The sequence below is a fragment of the Coturnix japonica genome, chromosome 10 (assembly GCF_001577835.2).
Source record: "Coturnix japonica isolate 7356 chromosome 10, Coturnix japonica 2.1, whole genome shotgun sequence".
NCBI classification, from domain to species: domain Eukaryota; kingdom Metazoa; phylum Chordata; class Aves; order Galliformes; family Phasianidae; genus Coturnix; species Coturnix japonica.
The window spans coordinates 13829806-13850358 of NC_029525.1; the positions used below are offsets into that span (position 1 = coordinate 13829806).

Consider the following 20553-nt stretch of genomic DNA (forward strand, 5'->3'; position numbering starts at 1 on the left):
TGGAAGAAAGGAAACTGTGCTGTTTTATTCAGTGGTTATTATACTGCAGCTGAATTTAATATTACATATTACAAGGCCAAGTTTCAATATTAAAGGGACTGAAGTTACTAATGAGTGAAAGCATAAATTATTGATGTAAGGTAACTAGTAGTCTTTTTATACAAAGTTCATGCATAACTTTACAAATATCAGTTGGAAGACTCTCCCACCAATCATAACAGGTACAACAGACAACCTTCTGTCTGAAAAACAGCAGAGGCATGTAGGTGTTTGGGGGAGGATGCTGCAAGCACAGACAGCCCACACTACTCATCTCTAGCACAGATCCTGCTTACCCCAAGCCCAGAGACATTCGCCTTTGATTTCAGCTTCAGAAATTCACTACAACTGAAAAGTTTTGAAATCAATTATAATAAAAAATAGATTTAATATGAACAATAAACCTGTTTTGTGGCTATTATTCATCGCCCTTTCCAAAATCTTCAGTTTTCTGATTGATTTCTTTCACTTGTTGTTGTCATAATAACATCCCATTTTGCATCCTGATCTTTTGAAGGGGCAAAAAGGCTTCTAATACAAATGGCCTTTATCCCAGCTGATGAATGAACTCCTCTGTGTTGCCCCAGCTTACAAAAATTATCATCTTTTATGCATGCTTTAAAAAGAAAAGGGTGGGGACTGGGAAGCAGAGCAGGATCTGGTATTAGTGCTTTTAGTCGTCAGGAAATTACAAAATGTACACTTGCGGAGTAAGCAATTTTCGCAGTCTGCTGGCACATCCATCTTTTTAATGAGCCTTGCTTATATCCTGACGCCATGTTTCTAGTCACCTACCCTGTTTACATCTTTGGCCCCTTTAATTAAGAGAAGAACCAGTTAAAAGAAAGTAAGAAGAAATATTAATATGATCTGATTAATTCAGCTAGCGGGAGGTTATGGGGTACCAAGGTTATTATAACCTATAAAGGCAACATGAGCAAAGCTGCGTTCATTTGTAATTTTATTAGGCAGAGCAAATTAGTGAGCCCACATGGCAATGACAAAAGACCCCTTCCTATTCTCTCTTACCCCCCACTGAAAGGGCCAGGCGCCTAAAGTTAGGCTCCATATTAGGCAAATGAGAGCTGATAAATCTCAGCCAACAACTAATGAGAATCTCCAGAGTTGGAGCTGTACTAATTTGAAAACATTAGCTAGGATTTCTTTTCCCTTATTTTGGTGTATGTACAAAGTCTGACCAAACCTGCACCACACTTGTTGTGGGATCAGTGGGGTGAGTGCAATAGGGTGGGAGAGGGAGAGGAATCTGTAAGGGGTTAAAGATAAAACATGGCATAAACATATGAGGGGGCGAAGAGGAAACACTGCTAATGCATAGATCATTAAGAAGAGCATATATCATTAATAGTGCAAGGGGGGGGGATATAATTACACATAATTACCTGACACTTACGCAGGAGCTACTCTGAACCCCCCAGATAAGAAAATCCAGGCATTTTCCTTGCAAGGTTCTCTTGCAGAGTTCATGGAAGAACATTAAATTGTGGCAATGTCCAGACATTTTCAGGGCTTTCCAGTGCCACATCCCTCATGATGTGAATTCAACAAACTCAGGTAAACCTCCTGCTAAACATACAGGTGGATCCTAGCTCTGGTGCAGTCCACAGAAACAACTGATGGAAATCACAGCCAAGCTAAAACATCACTGCATCATCCTGAGGGTACTCAGGTACTATAACCATAAAAAATGAATAGCATTACCATCTCCAAATGCACATGTGAGGAAACTGAAGTACTTCCAGATCAGGGAAAAGAATAATGAGTTTTATAATTGTAGCTGAAATGCTAAGTCACGGCCTGAACCAGAGATTGAGCACTTGGTGGGAAGGCAGGGACAGCCCAGGGGAGCTCAGGTGCATGAAGCTTTTGTCCCTTGTTTCTACATTCATGGATGCTGCACTTGGGCTTGTCCTCACTTGCTGCAGCCTGGGACTCTGCTACCCCACTGTCATTGCTGCTTTTTCCATCACATTACAATAACAAACAAAGATTTTTGTTTGTTCAGTTACTTGTCTCCACCAACAGCTTTTTTAGTAGTCCTTCAAACTAAAGGATTAAAAAACCTTGAATTCTCTAGAAAATCTGGCTGAAAGAAAGTCTGAAATCAAACTGCTTCTGAGACTCAGCTATCGAAAGATATCCTGAACTATAATCTTATGCTTTGGACATTTACCACGGTTATTCATCTATTGCTGTATTGTTACTATATGTACCATTAATTCTACTGATAATTCAAGGTGTCACATTTTATCAAAGACACTCAGCTGCAAGCCAACTGAGTGAGCAGATGGGCCACAGACCATAGGAACTTTCTGTTTAGTGTAAAGTATTAAAAGCAGACAAAAAACAAATTTACTGACAGCACCAAGCTAAAATAGCCACATGAGAAAAGGCAAAAAAAAAAGAAAGTAAAAAGATGTTAAGATAATTTAAAAGATAATAAAAAGATATTCTAAATGTTTAAATTCCCAAACTCATAAAACTAAATTGTATGGATTCAAAAGAGAAGCAGAAGGAGGAATGAAATATGTAACAAGTATCAAAGAATTACCCCCCAAAAGGTGGGGACTTCTTTCTGAGGAAAATCAATTTTAAGAACATTTTAGTTCACATTTCATTGTTACTGCAGTTCATATAGCAAGCCTAATAATACTGAAAACTATTTTAATGTGTACCTAAATCATCCAGTCCTCATTATTGTTTCCCATCTAATCCCTAAGTTATTTTTATTAACAAACAAATTATTATAATACAGGTAAGTCAGCAGTTGTGGGGCACTGCCAGACTGAGAAGTCAAAACTGTCAGTAGAATTAAATGAGGAGTGGGAGAAGATAATGGAAAGGAATGGTTGAAAAGTTAATAGCTAGATATTGGAGCAGATGTGTAAAAGCTTGTTTTATTGTCCCAGCTCTAAGTACCATCTATATGTGAAGGACAAATCTAAGGCAGAGATCAGCTTGAGCAACACAGCATTGCCTGGGACAGTCCGCAGGCAGCTGCAAAGAATCTGGGATGGGTCAAGTTTTCCCTCGTTTACTTTATATCACATACAGATGATGCCAGGACCAGAAGAGGAAGCAGATCTCTCTCCCTGTGATTTTTTATGAGGAAAAAAATAACTATAAAAGTGTGTCAGGGAGATAGAGATGTGGCACAGGACATTTTTACCCGAGACTACAAGACATCAACTTTCATAATACTCCAAATGCAACCACAGGAATTTCATGGCCTATAGTCATTTTTTAATGTTTCCTGAGAAAGTCTGAATATTTAATAATATGTGAACTGATAGAATGAGATGCTGAATACACTGGATGCAGTCATTACCTGTTTACCGAATGTATAGCTAAGTTGTTCTCCTCACTCCTTATAGAAATTTCATCAACTCTGTTGGTACTATTCATATTGTAGTGCATTAAGTAAAAAATGTCATTACCAAACCCTGGCTACCAGCAGGGAATTTAAGGCATTTTGTTTTAGCTAGATCTCTTCATTTGTTCTTTCATACGTGACCTTGGATTTCAGAGTTTGTACCTCTGAGTCTTCTCCTAATCCGTGGTCAATGGCTGTAAGGTACTATTAAGGATAGGAAAGCACAGGGTGACTGGCAGGTTCAAATCTCTCCTTCACAGCAGTGCCTATAAAAGCCGAAAGGCTCCAAGAATTCAAAGATAAATTTATTGTTCAATTTATATACTCTTACAGAGTCTTTAGCAAATGTTATTAGGTGCTATGGATTTTCAATCACTTATTTTACTGGTGGGTTGAATTACCCCAGTGACTTCCTAGTGTAGACAAAAGAGCTGATTTGGCTTTTTCAAGACAGTATCAAAACCCTGTTGCCACCAACCAAATCCAGAACCCCTCTGTGGGAAAAGAGGACTATTGTGAATCTATCTATCTCAGCTTTCTGGAGACAGGGTTTGAAAACCATTGTGTTCATTTTTTATTTTGTCTTCTGGTTCTCCACACCATCAAATCTCTGGGTGAGACTAGAAAACATCAACATGCCAAAATGAAAGATATCATTTAAAACAATCTGACACTTCAGTGCTGGGCCCCATGCCATTTTAACACAAGCTGGGACATATACTTGAAAACTCAGGAGAAAATTTGTTCTTGGGATATCTTCAAGCCCAATTTTACACTTGGAAGATGAAAGACAAGACTTTTTAAAGGAGTCTAAACAATTTCAGGCTCCAGATTTTAACAGCTTTCAGTGGACCCAACCTTTCTGATAGGGATGCCAGCTGTCATCCTCAATGCAAAGCAATGCTCTGATAGCATAAACCTCTCATCCACTTACTCTCACTTGCTTCCCTTCTTTTTTCATTACCATAGGGTGGCTAGACAAAAAAAACACCTCCAGGCTGTCCTTTCAGTGCAGACTTGTGGTTGCTTTGTGTCATTATTATCCTATTTCTACCCAGCGTTAAGTCTTCAGGTTTTAGGAGGTCACCTTTTCTTCATGAGACAGTTTGTTTTCCCCAGAAAAGGACTTGGAAAACACGTTCCCCATACCCTGCTTGTCAGGGAGAAGGAGGGTCTCACAGTATTTCAAGGCTAGTCTGAAATTAAGGAATATAAACACAGGAGCAAACTCCAGGAACGCTGCTGAATGCCTCTCAAAAGGAAACCATTCCTTTCTCATTCTTCTCTGCTAAATCCTAGAGTGGGCTGGTAAAAAAATTATCTGAACTGCATGAAAATCCTTGCAACATGCGAACTTTCATATGGAAATAGGCTTGTGGCTATTCATTACCTGTTTATATTTGCAAGGTTAAAAAGTGTAATTGATCGTTCAATAAATTATCACTTTACAGATCAGGTTAGGCTCTTAAACAAACCACGAATCACCATGTTAACACGAGGATATAAATGAGACTTCCACAATAGGATAAACACTGTCCCCCATGTACGGTAGGTGTGGCAATTAGATTATTGATTTTAGGTAAATGTCTTGTTAATTATGCAGGAGGCTTCACTACTCGTGTTAATTAACTTACTGCTCCTTTGAATCAATACACTGGCCACAGGAGAAAAATCTTTCTCCCCCGGTCTTTGGGGCCAAAAAAGAGTTTTGTTCATCTCCTGTCTTTATATCTCAAATAGTTCCACAAATACCTAGTTCCACATATAAAAAAAAGCTGAACCAGAGGGTGATCAAAATGCCAAGTGATGATCAAATACTTCAGCCAACAAAAATGAAATTCAGACCTTGCTTGATGAAACACGAACCTAATTCTCATCCTGAACCAAACTCTAAACAGCGCAGAAATTATCAGCAGAAAAACCCACAGAGGTTTGATTTGTACAAGTCTTTACAACTCTTTTCACATTCTTAAGAGCCCGAGATCCCCCCCCATTTCATTCCTCAAGTTTGGAAGGTCTCTTTCCAGCTCTTTGCTTTTGTATCTCTTTATCAGAATCTTTTCTATCATGATCCTCCTTACCCTATTCTTTTATCTCAAACTCATCTATGGCTTCTATTTTCAATCTGATTGAAAACTTCACTTTCCACTGAGGCTGTGCATCACCCCTTTCTTCTTTTCCCTGCCTCTAGTTTCGCTTTCTAGGCATATGTTAAAACAATCAACACCCTCTTGTACACCAATATCCCTGAAGCTGGCAACATTTTCAAATAAATATGTGCTTAAACCCATTTTCAAGCTCAGACCTGAATATCATTTGTATATCTTAACTACTAATCGCAGCTTTAGATCAAATTTCAGACCACTCTTAAGAAGGTCCAATATTATAGACTTACATGAGCTGCTTTTTCCTTTTTGTTTTTTCAGTAAGCAACTTTGATCCTATGTTACCTAATAGAGAACTCAAGCCAGAAAATCCCATGCAGAACTTCCCCAAAATTTTAATGGTGTTATCGGAATTTCTGAGCTCAGAGGAATGCAGGTTTTCTCCACATTAACTCTCAGGGTCAGAACGGTGCCTATAAGCACGAACTTTCACATGATCACAGCCCAAATCCATATCAAAGCTCCCCGAAAGCAGGTGGATCTGGATGTCTGGTCAAAAGGTCTGTCATTTCCTTTTCAAGTGCAATAAATGAAATAAACCAAAACCAGTTTCCTACTTGGCCCTTGGTTGTTTTCCTATTTTCCCCGCTCTTTTGAATGACTTTGCAGTTCAAATCCTATTCACGGTTGTTTCTTTTTCCCCCTGTATATTCTGTTTGTGATTTCCTTGGTGAAGAGAGATGAATCATTGGTACCATATCCCTGAAGACACTTAAGCACAACTTTATTCATATCAGCAGACTTGATGCAGTCAATGGAGCTTTTACATGAGTAAAGTTACTCACATGTCTTAAGTGCTTGCAGGATCAGGACCTTAATCTCGTGTTTTATGCTATTCGTTGACCTTGGTCATGTACACATTTATTACCCGTATGAAAAAGTACAAGGTAGAGTGAGTGACATTCCTGACACAGGGAGAGGTTTAACAGTGGGAAAGAAATGTGAGCGCTTTTGTAGCTGTTCTAAAAATAACCTTTGAAAAAAAAAAAATCTTTGCAAAAGTTTGAGACTAGCTCGCATTGATGTTTACACGAAGCCTGTTATACATAATTTTCCAAAGCTGTTTTCAATCATGCAAATGATTTTTTCCTTTGCAATATGCTAATGCAATCTGATTTATTTCAGTTGTAAAAGTTAATTACAATGTGTTTGTGAGTCCCTAAAGATGATGTATTAAATGTTTATAACCAGGATTATTAAAATGTCCTGTCTCGATTACAGTGCTTCTCTTTCAAACACTAGAACTAATTGTAGCCTTAAATCACAACAACCTCACCGTTAAAATTAACACAAGGGCAACATTGCATAATTTTAATTAATTTTAATTTGACCAAAGCAAATTAATTTTTGTTTTCTAGAAGGACAGCTAAACTCCTTCCCAGTCTGCTTCTGTTAAACTCTGAGTTCATAAACTACTTTCCTTCCACATTTGTATCCTTTCTAATGATTCCACAGTTGCATATTTACACTTTAAAATGCTCTTTGATTTCACGTGTTCTATTTTCACTGGTACTACTGTATTTGCATCTGAAGTCCCTATTAGTGAGGGCCCCTTAAAAGAAAAGGAAATAACAGTGCAATATGCAGTATATCACTGATTTTACATGCCTGTACACAATTCTGAGTCACAGCATAAGTACATCAGAACCTGTTGGAGCTTCTGCTCTCCTCTCCTGACCATCTCTGAAAGAACTCTCAATATCTGATGACCAAAAAAAAAAAAAAGCAGTATTTTAATATTTTCCCCATATAATTATTATTATTGATTTGCACACCTACATTTGCTATTCCTCCTTGTTTTGGTGTTTGTTTTTTTTCTCTCCGAGAAAAGTGGGATTTTCTGCAATCTCCCTTGTGAATTCCCCACCTAAAGCCTGAAACCTCCATGCCATGTGACGCCACCTCCAGCTGCAGCAGCACCTCAGTGACACTGTACTGCTAATTGCTTTGAGCTGGGTTTAGAATTAAAAACATGAGAAAGGGGTTACTTTCATTTTCTAAACCTTTCCATTGTTACCATTTTTATAAGCATTGCCAAAAGTAGCAAAATTATACCTAGATGTCGTCCTGAAGCAGCTGCTAAAACCTTTTTTTTTTCCTTATGAAATACGAAATCCCTATAATGGTAAGTGTGGGATTTGGCTGTACACAAGTAATTTGTTGCCAGGGAAAGGAAGCAAGGTTTCAATTCAGGGAGTTTCCAGGGCTCTTTTCCAGAGGGAGCTGTGGTTTGCCTCTCCCACCCACAGAAGCAGCTGTGGGAGTGAGGGATGGGTAGGGAAGGGCTTGCCCTTCCTTGTGCGCTGAGAGCTGGAACAAGAACAAGCTCACCGCCTTGCATGAACAGAAAGAAACCACTTGTCCCTGTGTAGCACTTAGTAAAGAGCACATGTGCGTGTTTTTTCAAGACAGACAAGAACAGTATTATTATGGGGATGGCCACACCGAAGCCAGCCTAGAGCAGGATTCTATCTCAACCCATGGCAAGAGCAGCTGCTCAGGCACAAGTATAAAAATAGGTCAAGGAATGTCCACTACACACCATGATTTCTAGGTATTTAGTCAGATTCTTCCATAAATGTGATGTCTCCCTTTCAAGCTTTCTCTGCTGGAAAGAAGTCCCTCAGCTCAGCCACGTGCTGATTACCAAAATTCTGCATGGTTTAGTTTATTTCCTTTTGTGCACAGGTCTTTCGTACCTTCTGTAGTTGCTTCAAGATTTACTATCTTCTATATAGGGAGAAGCTGAGGCAGAGCAAGTCTGAGATCTCCCTCACTTTCTGCATGCAACCCCACCAGCCCAAGACTGTGAGTTAGTTGGTAGTTAGCCTATTAACAGCCCATAGGTCTTTCTAATGGCTGCTTTCCTGTTTCACACCATGCTGGGGAGAAACGGTACCTATGCCAACCCAGTATTTTGCATCCTGTGCTGCTTTAGTTTGGCTCTCTAGATAAAGAAACCAAATCCAAATGCACACAGATCACCAAACTGAAGCTGATGAGGTTATTTCTCACCTCTTTCTTTCCTTAATGACCTGATCAAGTGGCTGCTTAAAAGACAGAGAGGACGTGGTCACAGCAGGGACCTTCCCACCCACATAAACATCACTTACTCCACGCATTTCTGTGTCAAGTGATTCAGTCCTCCTCCCGGCACAAGAGTCAGGGCAGGGCAGCAGCTGCCCTGAGGTTGAGAAGCAACCAGAACCTCTACGTGTTTTAATATACTCCTCTGAGACTTCGTGTCTTTCTCTACCCTTTATGTGAAAAAAAGGGGAAAAAAAAACCAGCAACAGCTTTTTGGTTGCATCGGTCACACCTTGCCTGTTAGAAATGTGTTACTGGTATGGTCCTAATCATCTATTTTCATTTGAAGCCTGCGCCCATTTGCTCCCCTCACTCCTCTAATACTCCATACTTTACTGGAAAGGAAAATCAGCAAGAAGGATGCAGCTGCACTTAATTCAGATTCCCACTGACTGGAGATATAAATCTTACCTTGGCCAAACATGTCCAACAGTGAAACTGCTGTCTTTAAGAGCTGTCGGACTGCAGCCTGCCATCTTCATCCTTCTGGTGGACAAATGGCTGCTGCATAGAGTCTCACAATTCAGAGAGAATACAGGGCAAGGTGATCTATCTTCTCACTGGATCATCTCCTTACTAGAGAGGAGCAGCCGTGTTTGCTTTAGGCTTGATTTACATGCTATTGGCTATCTTTAGCATACTGGTGATTTCCAAGGAGATCCCTCAATATAGCCGTTAATTTCTCAACCAAAGCCAGACAGAATCTGGGCGGGGACTTGAGTTGAAAGGAGAAACATTGAGAAACTGGGCTGTAAGCACACTTCAAAGGAAAAACAGATGAGGTTTTTAAGAGGTCCTGGTCTGTGTGCTCAAATCCTAACTCAAACAGACTCTGTGTGTGAGCCTGAAGGTGATGATTTCCCTGTTATGGGGATTTTCCTACTGACTCAGTAGGACATAGTCTTTCAATTCCTTTCCCCCCACGCCTTCCCTTTCTAACTCACAGATGAAACATGGACAGAACGGCCCAAAGACCCAAAATAAAAAAAAATACAGTTCGCCTTTACTGGATAAAGATTAACCCAAGCAACTCAAGAACAACTTTTCAGAGTTGATGAACAACTACAGGTAGCACCAATGGGTGCTCAGCAGTTCTAAAAACAGTCCTTTGTTGTTTGGACACAGTTTTAGCCTTAGGGTCGTATTTCATAGCATAGCTGACAGATTTTATTTTTTTTTTTGCTGGAAATGCAAGAATTTGAAGGAAGTTGGTGACTAAATTTCCTACATTCATCATTCATAACTGAGGGTACACAGACATATACGTAGTCCTTTGCCTATAGCTCATGCTGTCCAAACATTTTACAGCGCCTGTAAAGTATGGTGAAAGTTTATATGGCTTTACCTAATCAGGCTTGAAACTGAGCTTTCTGGTTCCGGACTGTTCTAATTTATCCTACAAAAGTAGCTCTTCACCTTCTCCTTCAATGAAGACTACTGCAAAAGGCATTGAGACTACAGCAAATGTCACCCGCAGCGCTAATGACTGAAAGCCAGCATCAAAGTAAGAAGCATAAATAGGAATTCTTTAATTATAACGAATGGCACATTACCCTCAGCGTGAATCTGTCATGACTTTTCGAAATGGCACACGTGTGGTGCTGTGCTTCTGCTGATGCCCTAGGCCTTTCAGTTGTTCACTTAGAATCTGTGCCTGCTTTCCTGACCAGAATGGCTCCCATCCAGCTAAACTCAATCATGGTGTAACACGTTTGGGTCCAGCAATACGTAAGAAACTTGCTCATCTGCTGACTGTTGTCTTTCTTGTTCAGGGGATAAATAAACTTGTTAATTCCCAAGGAACAGGATTGGGCATTAATCACTAGTGTTGAATCGACATAAAGAGGCCAGATTCTCTGTAACTCATCAAAGCTCTGCTGAAGCCCATGAAACAATGCCAATCATTACCAGCTGAGACCCTGGCCAAAACACTGTGAGAAATTCACAAATGTGTGGAATAAATATATTGCTTTCCATGAAACAGAAAACACAAATGTTATGGTGGAAATGGTTTCATAAAGTATGTTGCTATTAATGGACCTTCGATACATTAAAAATATGGTTGCTTTTTAAAATACATAGTAAAGCCATCAGTTTATGGGTGAACCCTGACGGTACCTGCTGTGCTGCTTTTTCAGGTGCCAAAGGCAGAGCGATAAACACTGCCATCTGTGAGATCTGCAGACCTGTCCACAGAGTATAGAAGGCTGCATATACTTGAATAGGCTTCTAGGTTCAGGTATTCATTCTGCTCACTGTGACTATGAGGTTAGCACACCATCACAGGTCAGAGCCACGCAAAAAATGGGTTACAGCCAGACTGTGAGAGTTAAGCTAAGGGTCATACAACTTTTCACACCCACACAAAATGCTGACAAAGAGAGGTCAAGAAAGCCCCCATCTTGCCATCTGTGTCTTACTAAGTCCTTAATGCCTTTGGAAAGTCCCATAGTGTTGTTATGAACCTGACATCATAAAGATCAGAATGGCCCAGTTGTCTGTCAGGCCTTGACTATTTTGCCTGTGGTCACACATCAGAAGGAGATGGCAGGGTTCTGTGCTTGGCCTGCACTCACGAAAATTCCTCTCTTCACTCCTGTGAATTGTCTCTATGACTTCTGTATGTAAAACCCCTTCAAAGCACACTGCGGTGGGTCTTTGATTTAACTCAGCCTTCTCAAGAGCAGTTCACTCAGACCAGCATTTACTCTTTTGCTTTGTTGGCTGCTCCTCTGCTATTCTTGTTTACAGCATCATTAACCCATAGGGAAAGGGTGAGCTTACCAGTCATGGGAAATATGGAATATAATAAAAGTCCAAGTGATATAATGGTACTACTCTCCACCTACAGACACAGTTGATTCAGCCAAGTGGACTGCTCGAGCCCAAGACCTTGCAAATTCTGCTATTGTTTATTTTGCTGCATCCCTGTGCCTACATCTGATGCTGCCACATACTCGCAGGCCAATAATGAGCTGGGTGTGTATACCCCCATTTCTTCTCATTCATTCTGAGGTAAGCAAGACCTTAAAAAGTAATTTGTCTCCTTCCTGCTTTTATGTTGACGATTCTGCTCAGTGAGAAGCAGTATAGCTTTATTCAGTGTATCACTGCACCTCATACATCAGATTTATCACCACTATTTTAATGATGGGGAGACCGAGGACAAGTGAGTGAATTGGTTTACATAAAGTTAAGAACGGTTCTAAATTAAGCACAGGTTAGAGAGAACGACTAAATCTCAAGGGAAAAAGAAAAGAAAGAAAAAAGGGGTTAAAACATGCTTGTACTTTTTCCTAAGTCTCTTCTTGTTTTGTTGTTGGTTGTAAATTATTGCATGAATGTGCACTTCCTAATAGCAGCCAGTGACAGTAAGGGGAAATTCCATACAGGCAGGGGAAGAAAATACAATTAATTTCACTATATTTCTAGCACAAATTAATCAAAAGAAAGGCCTGCTGTTTATTCAGATCTCTCGCATCAGGTTTGTAGCTCCTTGTCACATATAGCCGTAGGCCAGAATGGAAAACTCAGCCTATAAAGCAATCCCAAAGCTGTAGATCTGTCTTGTAGAGCCACAAAACTCCAGGCCGACAACACTTATGAGTAAATCCACAGAAGCCTTCACTAAAAGTTTACAGTCCCTATGCGTTCCTGTGAGCCAAACCTCAGAGCTTTTTTTCCCAGCTGCTGTCTCAGTCTGGTGTTACTTCTGGCCAGAAAAGAGATCCAGAAATGTTATGTGTTGAGGTGTCATCAGCAGAGAAATCCCTGTTACCTATAGGGAACTTGAGTTAGCTTGCAGTTCTGGCCACATTTCTTGAGTGTGAAGGATTTCTCAGAAGAGTTTTGATTGCCTCTAAAAATAAAACTAAATTAAGAAGTTAAAAAAGTAGCCTCAAATAGGAATGCCTGAACCATTCTCACACTACCTCCTAGAGCCTTATCCATGTGTTCCAAGTTGGGTTTTACCACGAGTAGAGTTACATTTCATCCAACCTTTCTAATCCCTAGCCCTGATGGTGAACACATTGGCATGAGGTCTGTCTCAGATTTCTGTTGTGATCCTTCTGATCACAAAATACCTTTCTCCATTCAATGGACAATGAACTTTTCAACATTTACCCCCATGGCTGCAACAGCTTCATTTATCTTCATCTTTGAAAGCAACTCTATAATTATATCATGCATTGTTCTCCAGGAGCTGCTCGCCAGTTAAGAAAAATATGTAATCAGCAGCTTTCCTTTCTAGCCAAAGGTACGTGTGACCAGTGAGACCTTTCCAAACTAGGACTGTAAAGAAGTTAGATGTTAGATAAGGACCATTCTCAAAAAGAGATATATGCAAAAAGGAGAAGATAGACATCTTGCCAGAGTGTAGCATTTCTAGATAAACACTTCTGGTTATAGATGATTTCAGATCACATATCTGCTTTCCTGTGTTCCTTTGATTATTGCTGCTTGTCACAGACACTAAAATTGGAATTTGTGGCTGACCCCCATTCCCTATTGGCAAATGACCCTGACAGGGTTATCAAAGCCTAATACCTAGTTCTTTCCTCTTCCCGTGGCTTTAATTGTACTGGTAATCTCACATAGCTTGTGAATTGTGAGAAGAGAAGGAGGGGGGAAAACGCAGAAGAAATTGGGTTGAAAATGATGGAATTATGTCACGAATGCAAAGTTTCTCATAGGAAAATTTCTGTCTCAGCTACGCAGGATGGGGCAGGGAGTGGGAAGGAGAAGGGAATTCTTCCCAAATATCAGAAAGAAATGGACCTTCCCTCTTGTCTCACAGGTTTTGTGGAGTAAATGCTTGGCATTAAAAAAGCAATGGGCTCCCTTGTCAGGATGAATCATCCCCTTGGAATCCACACAGAGCATAGGCTGAAGAGGCGGTGTATTGCCAAATGCCAAATGCATGTGCTGGAATCACAGCCCGCCACTTCCAGCACAGCCCCACACACTCAGCCTTGCTCACTCCTGTTCCCATTTCTGGTTTGTGTCTTGTCACCTCGAACATAAACAAAGGCAAAGAGCTTGCAGAGAGAAAAGAGGGGGTGGAGGAATGGGGTGGAGGGAGGATGAGACGAATTTCCAACGAGACCCAGCTCTTCCTTTCACTGCCCAGAGAACATCCCTCTCACACAGCCTGGTGTGTGGATTTCAGTCACATCTCCTTCTTACAACAGAAACATACTTCTGGAAGACAGCATCCCCAGGATGCTCCTGGGTATTTTTCCCAGCATTGCACATTTGGTTTGTGTTTTATTGCTCTGGCAATATTAGACTCTCTCAGAACAAGATGACGCTGCAACAACACATGGATTAAAGGCAACAGCCTCACAAGGAGCACAGCCATATGGGTAACATTTAGCATAGGAGAACTTATTTCACTGCTACAAAAACATTTAAAGGAGATAAACTTTTCAGAATAATTCTATTTACTTCACATAATTCTTTTGACATAGAAAAGAACAGTAATGACAAGGAATTACAGGGGAAATAAAATAGATGTGAAATACTTTTAAACATTTTAACTCACAACAGTCTGCATGTACCCTTGAGTTCCTTAACATGGTATTTCTCAGCTGACCCAAATGTACCAAAGGTAACACCACAGCAGCATACAGTGGTACTGGAGGAGGCCATTTCCACAGCAGTCCCCACTATTCTAATAAATACAACTACTTTATTCCCACCACCTCCTCTTTCCCACATGCCTCTGACAGTTGGCTATAATAGAGTTGCTGAATTCATATGGAAAGAAGGAAATGAAATATTAAAATAACAAGGCAAAGATAAGATTTGCATTTGTACTTATACCATTGGCTTTTAAAAGAGTTTCCCCTATTAATATTAGATTTTGACAGGAGAAGAGGGAGGCCAAGTTTCTGCTCCTTTCAGAGGCTGACCGTCATCCTGCTGTCATTAGCAGTATGTTTCTGAGCTGGCTGATCATTCAGCAGTAACAACTTAATTCAGATTGGGCAGATACACACAGCCCGATCTCTGTCAGACTAACCAGGATGCACAACATGGAGTTTCTGCCAGATTTACACTGGCTGTGTCTAGACAGACAATATCTGATCTGGCTTAAAGTAAGAGTGGCATGAACAGACAATATCTGCACTGGCAAAAAGCCTGGCAGGACAGAGTTAAGCTGTGACACTTTTTTTTAAACAAACTCAAGTCAGTAGGGAAAAATTTATGTAAGGGCAGCATGTTTTATTATGTAGCCGCAGAGTTGTCTCTAGGTACTAGGGACCTTAGTGTCAGATTCTCTGTAAAAATCAAGTGAAGCTGTAGCTTGGTTTGCATCAGCATTGTGTGCTCTGCATCTTCCTCCTGTTAGGTTCAGCATCAGTGTAGCTCTTAAGCAAGGCTTGCGGCTTGTGGAGCTGTGCACAATGATTTTTTGCTAGTTGATGCTGACCCTAAAGAAGCACCCAAGCAGTTTGAATACCAAAGCATTAAAAATATTGAGCATATTCATCCTGAATTAAATGATCTAACTTGTTCTACCAGTCTTCTTCAAAAACCCCAAAACTTTTAACGCCTTCTCAACTCCAGTTTATAACCCCTTTAAAACTCCATTGGCTTTTTTTGGATTGCAGACAGACCTTTTTTCTTCCAAGGGCTGCCCCTAAGTGACCTAACCATCTCCATTACTCCACCATCTCAAAAGAACCAGTCACAAATCTATTATACGCTTGTGTAAATCTTCTGGCCATCCTGGCAGTACAGCCATATATAAAATAAGTAGTTCTGAAAGTAATGCATCCTATTTATTTCCATAGAAACCACAACAGATACAAAGAGCACAACAGCACTATATGATAGAGCAGATTCTCAGCTACAAAACACAGTCATCACCATTAACTGTGCATTTTTGCCAGTGATGAAGACAAGCCTGAGTGCCACACTCATTAAAACCCACATGGCCACTCAGAATATGGCTGTCATTCACATCACCATGTCTGAAACACATCGCCCACCATCTCACTGAGCTAACATCCATTGTTCAGTCTCTATAGACATTCAGAAAGCACTGATGAATGCCAGTGTACGCCATTTTCTCTGCATGGAGGAATTCAGTGACACAACTTTGCTTCATACACTCTTCCACATTAGATGCCACTTCATTAAACTGCTCTCCTTTGCTGCCAGCTGTTGCACAGAAACAATGTAATGCAATATTGACCGGAAGGTTCAGCCTCTACTGCCATACCAGCATCACCCACCTCTGACATCAGGGGCAAACATCATAAAGTAGGAGGCATTACTTTCAGAGCAACCCTCATAGAACGGTTCTGATTCTCATCTCAGCTGTGTGCAAGACATACACTGAAAGAGTCCAGCCACCGGATGGGAGGACTCAACTAATTGGTTGAATTGGCTCAAACACTTGGCCACCAGCTGGCTGATACAGCAGCCTCCAGCCCCAGGGAATCAAATGTTCCACCCAAAATACAACCTGGGTCTATTTAGCGGCAGAACAGAGCAATAACCTCTGGCACCACATGGCTCAGACCATCTCTTAATAATTAATAATAATTTTTGAAATATAAAAATAGCATGAAACCTTTTTCAAAAATTAATTTGCATTTTAAAAAAAGAAAAAAAGAAAATAATAGAATGAAAGCATATGGTATCAATCATATTTTACAATACTTGTAACTGCAGTTCGGAAACATGTGTTTCCTAACTGCTCATTCAGCAGTATCTGTATAATTTTTTTTTAAGCAAAAAACCTCTCTAAACAAAGCATTTAAACTAACCAGCACTGCATGATATTGTACTTAGCTGAAATGAACCATTTTATTTGGGTGTAAGCTGAATAGACGCAGCAGTTACTGTTGCTCTGTTACTATTCCAAAACCTTCTTTCAATGTTAAATTAGATTCAAGAAGAAAGGAAGAAAAATACTAATCCTTCAAGTATTACTAAAATTGCTACTCCTGTGATGGTAAACACTGAAAGTGCGGTATATCTTGTTCATGCTGTTGCCAAAGCATTTTATTTAACAACAGAGGATCTGCTTTAATGAAGGAAAGCACTGGCTCATCAAAACACTTTCCCTGTCTCGGCAGCATCCTTTAACTGATGCTTCCAAAAAAGCACAGTATCTACCTCATTCATTTATCCGATTGAAGCTGGGAAGGGGAGTACTTCATCTTGATCTTCTGTGATGATTAATTAATATTTGGGTCATCTTTCTTTCGTTTCTCATTAAACATGACTGAAAAAGTGGGATCATTTTCCCATGAGTGCGTTGGGATGCCCAACATATAAACTTCATGAATTCAGCTCATATATTTAATAACCCTTCAGAGATCCATCATACCTCAATGCAGAGGAATAACAAGAAGTGGTTCCAGTCACCTATGCTTCAAACCAAATGCAACACCTTTCCTCCCCCAACCCCCCATCATATCAGATCTGTTTCCAGTTTCTTCATATATATGTGTGCATTCCCACCCTCACCTCTCAGGTCACCACTCTATCAAAACCCATTCTTTTTTTTTTTTTTCCTGAAAGCCTCTGGGTGATTTTTAGCAGATAAATGCACCACCTTCAAAATTCAACTCCAGCACACTTTGTTTGTTTGTATGTCTCTCTGTTACGTTCTGCATACCTCCTTGCAACAGAGTGATAATATAGTTATAGCCAGAAAAAAGAAGGACGGACGTCCCTTATCCTCTCTCTGTCACACTGACATCCATTCATTTTACAATGAAATAACTCCATTGACTTTATTGTACTTGTTCTGACTTGGTATTGGTACAAGCAAGAGAAGAACAAGGTTCTATTTTTATTTTTCATTTCCTATGTGCATCTGAGACCCTGCAGCACACCAACCTCCACTAAAAAACCTGACAAAAAAACCCAACAAAACAGCCTTCTGTCTGAGGATAAAACAAGGTATTATCAGCAAGAAATTAGCACAGCAATCAACATGCAAGAGGATCCTCATTTAATAAGTGCTAACTTTTATTTTCCTAATAGGCATTAAAAACAATAACACCACGTCCATGACACAACTTGATTAAATTGGCTCCGATGGCTTTGGGAGCTGTAATATGATTAAATGTTTAATACAGTGCATGTTCTTGGTGGCGGATCGGCAGAGCATATAGCTTTTATTCTATACACACTGCAGTTCTTGGTGATGATGGCATTAACCATTTCCTATTCAAGCCTGCTGGATAGTGCAAAGCATTCTCCCATCAGGAAGGCCTGGGAGACACCTTGAGGCAACACCAGGGAGTGAAGAGCCAGCAATAATTTCCAAGCATTCTCTTCTCACTTCTCCTTTGTATCTTATATCCAACATCTTGGTCATTATTTGGTGTGTGCATAGAAATGTCTTTTCTTATCATCTCTTCCAAAACACAGCCACCAAAGCAAGGTTCTTAACCCAACCTTCCATGTAACCAGCACCACATCAGGGGTTCCTTGATGAGCACAGCACAAATGGAACTACTCATCCCACATTCCCATACCAAGACCTGGTAATTATTTCCTTCTGCTGATCTGTGGCTAAAATGACTAGTTTACTTTTAACCACTAAACATACATGGCATGTATGATTTCTGAGTGACTTAAATGCAATTCTTTGGTTAAGTGCTAATACATCTACTAACTATAAGATTTTTATTTTTATTTTTAAACTATAAGAAAATTTGAAGAAATCCTGTTGAAATCAGGCAGTTTATAGGAAGTTTACTCTTAGCATTCAGTTTTACAGGTACCTGATGCACCGAAGCCAATGACTTCTGCACAGATGGGGATCCACTGCAGTCCAGCCTGATTTCAAGGGAATTTGGTGAAAATCCAACAGCACTGCTTCCCAATATTACCCAAAATAAATTATCCAAGCCTGCCAGCATTATGACTTTTATGAGGAGAGCACTTCAGAAAGACACATACCTCATCATGTGCCCATCAGATACTATAACAAGTGTTTCTCTCAATGACCCATACTAAAGCCCCACAAAATCAGGACACCAAGAAGTAAAACCGGTTGAGCTCAAGAGGCAAAATATCTGAAAATATTCATGTTGTTTTGTTCCCTAGAAAATTCTGTGTGTTATATAAGCACTAAAAAAGCCCAGGCAGATTTGTCTATGTATTTATACCGGACAGCTTGGAACAAAGTATATCCAGTGATTCAGAACAGAGTATTTCCAGGTGTATAATTCAACAGCATTAGATGCTGCCTGCAATTCAGAGCTCAGCACTAAGACAAGATAAATAAATATTTCAAGTCCTTCTAACAGACCCCACATCTCGCGCTCATCCTCCCTGGCCAAGACAACTATCTAACAGGTAACTGAGACATTTAAGTTTCTTTGAATTTTCAATAATTCACAAAATGCAATAGGAGCACAAAACTTTTAAATTAAAAATGAAAAATTAAAATCTGAATTACCAATGATGATGTAATGATGTATCCTGAGAGAAAACAGTATGTTTTCCCTTCTTCCCTAAATCAATAATTACTAGCACAATGCTAAATAAGAAAAAAAATCTCGTCTCTACTCATGGAGCCTTTAACGTAGTGCACAGCTTTTTTGCTCTAATTCCATATGGATAAAATAGGGTACAAAGGAGTAATCTGTGGATAACAGCTTTCTCATCATGCCCTTCCACAGCCCAACTTCTTGTTCAGTCAGGCTGGCAATATCTGTAGTGACTTATACAGCTTTTTTTTTTTTTTTTTTTTTTTTTTTTCTTTTTTGGGGGAGGTTGTTTTCATGCCTGCAAAGGTTCACACAGCCAGAGGAAGGCTCATTTCTGAAGAGGAATAATGCATTGAGAAGCCTCCTGGACCTTGTTCGTGGTCCTTTCCAGGAGAACTAATTGCCAAAACTAATTAAGACTGAAACTGATGGGGTTCTCTCCCACATAGACTTTACAGGATTAGGAACAATGCTAGTTAGCTGTAAACACAGTGTCTTAAAAAAAACCCTACAGATTCTCTTTGCCAAAGGCTTAGAGTGGGCGGGGATCAGAAGCTTTTTGATATGTAAGTATACCCAGCAGTAATAAAAGTCTTACACCAGGTTAACTACACAATTTGCTAATAACATTTGCTGACACAATCCATGAAAATCACTCTGGCAGCCTGATTTTTGGCAAGTGTACAAACGTTTTATTGAACACATGCTGCCTATGAAACATGGTCTATGAAAACATGGCCCCCCTATTCGCAAACGAGCAGCTGAGTAACATGTGAATAAATACCTGCTTTCCATTCCTTCTGGCTTATAGCGGGCAGGAAACCTCCTAATTCTTTTGCATACATTTTGGAAAGAAAAGCAAGAAAAAGTTTCTCAACCAACTTTGGTGTTGGAGAGTAACAGTTCCATACGGTACGGCCCATAACTTTCCTCACCAATGAGTGTCAGTCAAGGGAGGCATCCCACGTCAAAGGAATCACTGTTTTCACACCGTTTTAAGTCGAAACACGGTCTGCTCGTGTTCTTCCACTCTAAGTGGGGCTTACAGAATTCAGTGATGCATACCATAAGCCAAATTTTTTCAGGGATGCAACTCTGCCTATCCTCAGGGAATTGCATGCAGGAATCACAAGGCAGTGTTCTGCCCTAAGCTTGGCTCCAGCTACACAGGAGAGAGTCCCGAGAAGTGTGTATGACTAGGCATATAAATTATGTATCCAAGCTGACCTACCCATTAATTTATAAAGCAGCATTTCCAAAGCCAGGCAGGGAGGCACTGCTGATGGCTGCCATGATGCTAAAATAGCATGATGCTATTCAGCAAAGACATAGCAAGTGTCAGTAAACCACGTGGACTCATGTTGATGTCCCAAGATGCAACTGATTACTTCAAAACCACTGT

General features: G+C 40.1%; 1 long non-coding RNA gene across 1 annotated transcript in view; it reads right to left on the reverse strand.

Annotated features, from left to right (window-relative positions):
* Positions 1-10653: 10653 nt before the first annotated feature.
* The window catches only part of LOC107318832, a 41718-nt gene continuing 31818 nt past the window's right edge, over positions 10654-20553 (reverse strand). Inside the window, exon 7 of the long non-coding RNA XR_001557516.2 lies at positions 10654-12556. This is a non-coding gene — a long non-coding RNA (uncharacterized LOC107318832). The remainder of the gene's footprint in view (positions 12557-20553) is intronic.